This window comes from Convolutriloba macropyga, unplaced genomic scaffold (assembly GCF_964194025.1).
Source record: "Convolutriloba macropyga unplaced genomic scaffold, txConMacr16.3 SCAFFOLD_4726, whole genome shotgun sequence".
Classification (NCBI taxonomy): domain Eukaryota; kingdom Metazoa; phylum Xenacoelomorpha; order Acoela; family Convolutidae; genus Convolutriloba; species Convolutriloba macropyga.
This window is the reverse complement of record NW_027449560.1, coordinates 12501-20091: the sequence shown is the minus strand read 5'-3', so window position 1 is coordinate 20091 and position 7591 is coordinate 12501.

The window sequence follows — 7591 nt, the reverse complement described above, 5'->3', positions numbered from 1 at the left end:
CCCAAGCTAGCTAAAGCTAACTCAAGCTAACTCAAGCTAATTCAAGCTAACTCAAGCTAACTCAAGCTAACTCAAGCTAACTCAAGCTAGCTAAAGCTAACTCAAGCTAACTCAAGCTAACTCAAGCTAACCCGAGCTAACTCAAGCTAACTCAAGGTAGCTAAAGCTAGTTCAAGCTAACTCAAGCTAGCTAAAGCTAAGACAAGCTAACTCAAGCTAACTCAAGCTAACTCAAGCTAACTCAAGCTAACTCAAGCTAACTCAAGCTAGTTCAAGCTAACTCAAGCTAACTCAAGCTAACTCAAGCTAGCTAAAGCTAACTCAAGCTAACTCAAGCTAACTCAAGCTAACCCGAGCTAACTCAAGCTAACTCAAGGTAGCTAAAGCTAGTTCAAGCTAGCTCAAGCTAGCTAAAGCTAAGACAAGCTAACTCAAGCTAACTCAAGCTAACTCAAGCTAACTCAAGCTAGTTCAAGCTAACTCAAGCTAGCTAAAGCTAACTCAAGCTAACTCAAGCTAACTCAAGCTAGCTCAAGCTAACTCAAGCTAGTTCAAGCTAACTCAAGCTAGCTAAAGCTAACTCAAGCTAACTCAAGCTAACTCAAGCTAGCTCAAGCTAACTCAAGCTAACTCAAGCTAACTCAAGCTAACCCGAGCTAACTCAAGCTAACTCAAGGTAGCTAAAGCTAGTTCAAGCTAGCTCAAGCTAGCTAAAGCTAAGACAAGCTAACTTAAGCTAACTCAAGCTAACTCAAGCTAACTCAAGCTAGTTCAAGCTAACTCAAGCTAGCTAAAGCTAACTCAAGCTAACTCAAGCTAACTCAAGCTAGCTCAAGCTAACTCAAGCTAGTTCAAGCTAACTCAAGCTAGCTAAAGCTAACTCAAGCTAACTCAAGCTAACTCAAGCTAGCTCAAGCTAACTCAAGCTAGTTCAAGCTAACTCAAGCTAGCTAAAGCTAACTCAAGCTAACTCAAGCTAACTCAAGCTAACTCAAGCTAGCTAAAGCTAACTCAAGCTAACTCAAGCTAACCCGAGCTAACTCAAGCTAGCTCAAGCTAACCCAAGCTAGCTAAAGCTAACTCAAGCTAACTCAAGCTAATTCAAGCTAACTCAAGCTAACTCAAGCTAACTCAAGCTAACTCAAGCTAGCTAAAGCTAACTCAAGCTAACTCAAGCTAACTCAAGCTAACCCGAGCTAACTCAAGCTAACTCAAGGTAGCTAAAGCTAGTTCAAGCTAACTCAAGCTAGCTAAAGCTAAGACAAGCTAACTCAAGCTAACTCAAGCTAACTCAAGCTAACTCAAGCTAACTCAAGCTAGTTCAAGCTAACTCAAGCTAACTCAAGCTAACTCAAGCTAGCTAAAGCTAACTCAAGCTAACTCAAGCTAACTCAAGCTAACCCGAGCTAACTCAAGCTAACTCAAGGTAGCTAAAGCTAGTTCAAGCTAGCTCAAGCTAGCTAAAGCTAAGACAAGCTAACTCAAGCTAACTCAAGCTAACTCAAGCTAGTTCAAGCTAACTCAAGCTAGCTAAAGCTAACTCAAGCTAACTCAAGCTAACTCAAGCTAGCTCAAGCTAACTCAAGCTAGTTCAAGCTAACTCAAGCTAGCTAAAGCTAACTCAAGCTAACTCAAGCTAACTCAAGCTAACTCAAGCTAGCTAAAGCTAACTCAAGCTAACTCAAGCTAACCCGAGCTAACTCAAGCTAGCTCAAGCTAACCCAAGCTAGCTAAAGCTAACTCAAGCTAACTCAAGCTAATTCAAGCTAACTCAAGCTAACTCAAGCTAACTCAAGCTAACTCAAGCTAGCTAAAGCTAACTCAAGCTAACTCAAGCTAACTCAAGCTAACCCGAGCTAACTCAAGCTAACTCAAGGTAGCTAAAGCTAGTTCAAGCTAACTCAAGCTAGCTAAAGCTAAGACAAGCTAACTCAAGCTAACTCAAGCTAACTCAAGCTAACTCAAGCTAACTCAAGCTAACTCAAGCTAGCTAAAGCTAACTCAAGCTAACTCAAGCTAACTCAAGCTAACCCGAGCTAACTCAAGCTAACTCAAGGTAGCTAAAGCTAGTTCAAGCTAACTCAAGCTAGCTAAAGCTAAGACAAGCTAACTCAAGCTAACTCAAGCTAACTCAAGCTAACTCAAGCTAACTAAAGCTAGTTCAAGCTAACTCAAGCTAGCTAAAGCTAACTCAAGCTAACTCAAGCTAACTCAAGCTAGCTCAAGCTAACTCAAGCTAGTTCAAGCTAACTCAAGCTAGCTAAAGCTAACTCAAGCTAACTCAAGCTAACTCAAGCTAACTCAAGCTAGCTAAAGCTAACTCAAGCTAACTCAAGCTAACCCGAGCTAACTCAAGCTAGCTCAAGCTAACCCAAGCTAGCTAAAGCTAACTCAAGCTAACTCAAGCTAACTAAAGCTAGTTCAAGCTAACTCAAGCTAGCTAAAGCTAACTCAAGCTAACTCAAGCTAACTCAAGCTAGCTCAAGCTAACTCAAGCTAGTTCAAGCTAACTCAAGCTAGCTAAAGCTAACTCAAGCTAACTCAAGCTAACTCAAGCTAACTCAAGCTAGCTAAAGCTAACTCAAGCTAACTCAAGCTAACCCGAGCTAACTCAAGCTAGCTCAAGCTAACCCAAGCTAGCTAAAGCTAACTCAAGCTAACTCAAGCTAATTCAAGCTAACTCAAGCTAACTCAAGCTAACTCAAGCTAACTCAAGCTAGCTAAAGCTAACTCAAAGCTAACTCAAGCTAACTCAAGCTAACCCGAGCTAACTCAAGCTAACTCAAGGTAGCTAAAGCTAGTTCAAGCAACTCAAGCTAGCTAAAGCTAAGACAAGCTAACTCAAGCTAACTCAAGCTAACTCAAGCTAACTCAAGCTAACTCAAGCTAAACTCAAGCTAGCTAAAGCTAACTCAAGCTAACTCAAGCTAACTCAAGCTAACCCGAGCTAACTCAAGCTAACTCAAGGTAGCTAAAGCTAGTTCAAGCTAACTCAAGCTAGCTAAAGCTAAGACAAGCTAACTCAAGCTAACTCAAGCTAACTCAAGCTAACTCAAGCTAACTAAAGCTAGTTCAAGCTAACTCAAGCTAGCTAAAGCTAACTCAAGCTAACTCAAGCTAACTCAAGCTAGCTCAAGCTAACTCAAGCTAGTTCAAGCTAACTCAAGCTAGCTAAAGCTAACTCAAGCTAACTCAAGCTAACTCAAGCTAACTCAAGCTAGCTAAAGCTAACTCAAGCTAACTCAAGCTAACCCGAGCTAACTCAAGCTAGCTCAAGCTAACCCAAGCTAGCTAAAGCTAACTCAAGCTAACTCAAGCTAATTCAAGCTAACTCAAGCTAACTCAAGCTAACTCAAGCTAACTCAAGCTAGCTAAAGCTAACTCAAGCTAACTCAAGCTAACTCAAGCTAACCCGAGCTAACTCAAGCTAACTCAAGGTAGCTAAAGCTAGTTCAAGCTAACTCAAGCTAGCTAAAGCTAAGACAAGCTAACTCAAGCTAACTCAAGCTAACTCAAGCTAACTCAAGCTAACTCAAGCTAACTCAAGCTAGTTCAAGCTAACTCAAGCTAACTCAAGCTAACTCAAGCTAGCTAAAGCTAACTCAAGCTAACTCAAGCTAACTCAAGCTAACCCGAGCTAACTCAAGCTAACTCAAGGTAGCTAAAGCTAGTTCAAGCTAGCTCAAGCTAGCTAAAGCTAAGACAAGCTAACTCAAGCTAACTCAAGCTAACTCAAGCTAACTCAAGCTAGTTCAAGCTAACTCAAGCTAGCTAAAGCTAACTCAAGCTAACTCAAGCTAACTCAAGCTAGCTCAAGCTAACTCAAGCTAGTTCAAGCTAACTCAAGCTAGCTAAAGCTAACTCAAGCTAACTCAAGCTAACTCAAGCTAGCTCAAGCTAACTCAAGCTAACTCAAGCTAACTCAAGCTAACCCGAGCTAACTCAAGCTAACTCAAGGTAGCTAAAGCTAGTTCAAGCTAGCTCAAGCTAGCTAAAGCTAAGACAAGCTAACTCAAGCTAACTCAAGCTAACTCAAGCTAACTCAAGCTAGTTCAAGCTAACTCAAGCTAGCTAAAGCTAACTCAAGCTAACTCAAGCTAACTCAAGCTAGCTCAAGCTAACTCAAGCTAGTTCAAGCTAACTCAAGCTAGCTAAAGCTAACTCAAGCTAACTCAAGCTAACTCAAGCTAGCTCAAGCTAACTCAAGCTAGTTCAAGCTAACTCAAGCTAGCTAAAGCTAACTCAAGCTAACTCAAGCTAACTCAAGCTAACTCAAGCTAGCTAAAGCTAACTCAAGCTAACTCAAGCTAACCCGAGCTAACTCAAGCTAGCTCAAGCTAACCCAAGCTAGCTAAAGCTAACTCAAGCTAACTCAAGCTAATTCAAGCTAACTCAAGCTAACTCAAGCTAACTCAAGCTAACTCAAGCTAGCTAAAGCTAACTCAAGCTAACTCAAGCTAACTCAAGCTAACCCGAGCTAACTCAAGCTAACTCAAGGTAGCTAAAGCTAGTTCAAGCTAACTCAAGCTAGCTAAAGCTAAGACAAGCTAACTCAAGCTAACTCAAGCTAACTCAAGCTAACTCAAGCTAACTCAAGCTAGTTCAAGCTAACTCAAGCTAACTCAAGCTAACTCAAGCTAGCTAAAGCTAACTCAAGCTAACTCAAGCTAACTCAAGCTAACCCGAGCTAACTCAAGCTAACTCAAGGTAGCTAAAGCTAGTTCAAGCTAGCTCAAGCTAGCTAAAGCTAAGACAAGCTAACTCAAGCTAACTCAAGCTAACTCAAGCTAGTTCAAGCTAACTCAAGCTAGCTAAAGCTAACTCAAGCTAACTCAAGCTAACTCAAGCTAGCTCAAGCTAACTCAAGCTAGTTCAAGCTAACTCAAGCTAGCTAAAGCTAACTCAAGCTAACTCAAGCTAACTCAAGCTAACTCAAGCTAGCTAAAGCTAACTCAAGCTAACTCAAGCTAACCCGAGCTAACTCAAGCTAGCTCAAGCTAACCCAAGCTAGCTAAAGCTAACTCAAGCTAACTCAAGCTAATTCAAGCTAACTCAAGCTAACTCAAGCTAACTCAAGCTAACTCAAGCTAGCTAAAGCTAACTCAAGCTAACTCAAGCTAACTCAAGCTAACCCGAGCTAACTCAAGCTAACTCAAGGTAGCTAAAGCTAGTTCAAGCTAACTCAAGCTAGCTAAAGCTAAGACAAGCTAACTCAAGCTAACTCAAGCTAACTCAAGCTAACTCAAGCTAACTCAAGCTAACTCAAGCTAGTTCAAGCTAACTCAAGCTAACTCAAGCTAACTCAAGCTAGCTAAAGCTAACTCAAGCTAACTCAAGCTAACTCAAGCTAACCCGAGCTAACTCAAGCTAACTCAAGGTAGCTAAAGCTAGTTCAAGCTAACTCAAGCTAGCTAAAGCTAAGACAAGCTAACTCAAGCTAACTCAAGCTAACTCAAGCTAACTCAAGCTAACTAAAGCTAGTTCAAGCTAACTCAAGCTAGCTAAAGCTAACTCAAGCTAACTCAAGCTAACTCAAGCTAGCTCAAGCTAACTCAAGCTAGTTCAAGCTAACTCAAGCTAGCTAAAGCTAACTCAAGCTAACTCAAGCTAACTCAAGCTAACTCAAGCTAGCTAAAGCTAACTCAAGCTAACTCAAGCTAACCCGAGCTAACTCAAGCTAGCTCAAGCTAACCCAAGCTAGCTAAAGCTAACTCAAGCTAACTCAAGCTAATTCAAGCTAACTCAAGCTAACTCAAGCTAACTCAAGCTAACTCAAGCTAGCTAAAGCTAACTCAAGCTAACTCAAGCTAACTCAAGCTAACCCGAGCTAACTCAAGCTAACTCAAGGTAGCTAAAGCTAGTTCAAGCTAACTCAAGCTAGCTAAAGCTAAGACAAGCTAACTCAAGCTAACTCAAGCTAACTCAAGCTAACTCAAGCTAACTCAAGCTAGTTCAAGCTAACTTAATGAAGTTAACCCAAGCTAACTTGGGTTAATGAAGTCAAACTCAAGCTAACCCGAGCTAACTCAAGCTAACTCAAGCTAATTCAAGCTAACTCAAGCTAACTCAAGCTAATTCAAGCTAACTCAAGCTAATTCAAGCTAACTCAAGCTAGCTCAAGCTAACTCAAGCTAACCCAAGCTAACTTAAGCTAGCTTAAGCTAATTAAAGCTAATTAAAGCTAACTCAAGCTAACCCAAGCTAACTTAAGCTAGCTCTAGCTGGCTGCCACTGTTAGGCCATTTGGGAGCGCTTTTCTCGCACTCTGATTGGCTGCCACTGTTAGGCCATTTGGGAGCGCTTTTCTCGCACTCTGATTGGCTGCCACTGTTAGGCCATTTGGGAGCGCTTTTCTCGCACTCTGATTGGCTGCCACTGTTAGGCCATTTGGGAGCGCTTTTCTCGCACTCTGATTGGCTGCCACTGTTAGGCCATTTGGGAGCGCTTTTCTCGCACTCTGATTGGCTGCCACTGTTAGGCCATTTGGGAGCGCTTTTCTCGCACTCTGATTGGCTGCCACTGTTAGGCCATTTGGGAGCGCTTTTCTCGCACTCTGATTGGCTGCCACTGTTAGGCCATTTGGGAGCGCTTTTCTCGCACTCTGATTGGCTGCCACTGTTAGGCCATTTGGGAGCGCTTTTCTCGCACTCTGATTGGCTGCCACTGTTAGGCCATTTGGGAGCGCTTTTCTCGCACTCTGATTGGCTGCCACTGTTAGGCCATTTGGGAGCGCTTTTCTCGCACTCTGATTGGCTGCCACTGTTAGGCCATTTGGGAGCGCTTTTCTCGCACTCTGATTGGCTGCCACTGTTAGGCCATTTGGGAGCGCTTTTCTCGCACTCTGATTGGCTGCCACTGTTAGGCCATTTGGGAGCGCTTTTCTCGCACTCTGATTGGCTGCCACTGTTAGGCCATTTGGGAGCGCTTTTCTCGCACTCTGATTGGCTGCCACTGTTAGGCCATTTGGGAGCGCTTTTCTCGCACTCTGATTGGCTGCCACTGTTAGGCCATTTGGGAGCGCTTTTCTCGCACTCTGATTGGCTGCCACTGTTAGGCCATTTGGGAGCGCTTTTCTCGCACTCTGATTGGCTGCCACTGTTAGGCCATTTGGGAGCGCTTTTCTCGCACTCTGATTGGCTGCCACTGTTAGGCCATTTGGGAGCGCTTTTCTCGCACTCTGATTGGCTGCCACTGTTAGGCCATTTGGGAGCGCTTTTCTCGCACTCTGATTGGCTGCCACTGTTAGGCCATTTGGGAGCGCTTTTCTCGCACTCTGATTGGCTGCCAGTGTTAGGCCATTTGGGAGCGCTTTTCTCGCACTCTGATTGGCTGCCAGTGTTAGGCCATTTGGGAGCGCATAGATGACGAGGCAACACTTTCAGACAGCAAAGCGATGCTTCAGCTTACTTCAGCTAATTTAGAACACAACCGAACATTTGTAGCAAGACACCGCACAACCTTGGCTGCTTGGTTGCCTGAGCACAAGTTCAAGTTCTTTCCCAGTGCCGTAACACGACACTGGAATTTTCACCAAATGTCAACCACCGTTTGCCGTACACTCCGAATTATGTTACGGTGCTTATTGGCTAGA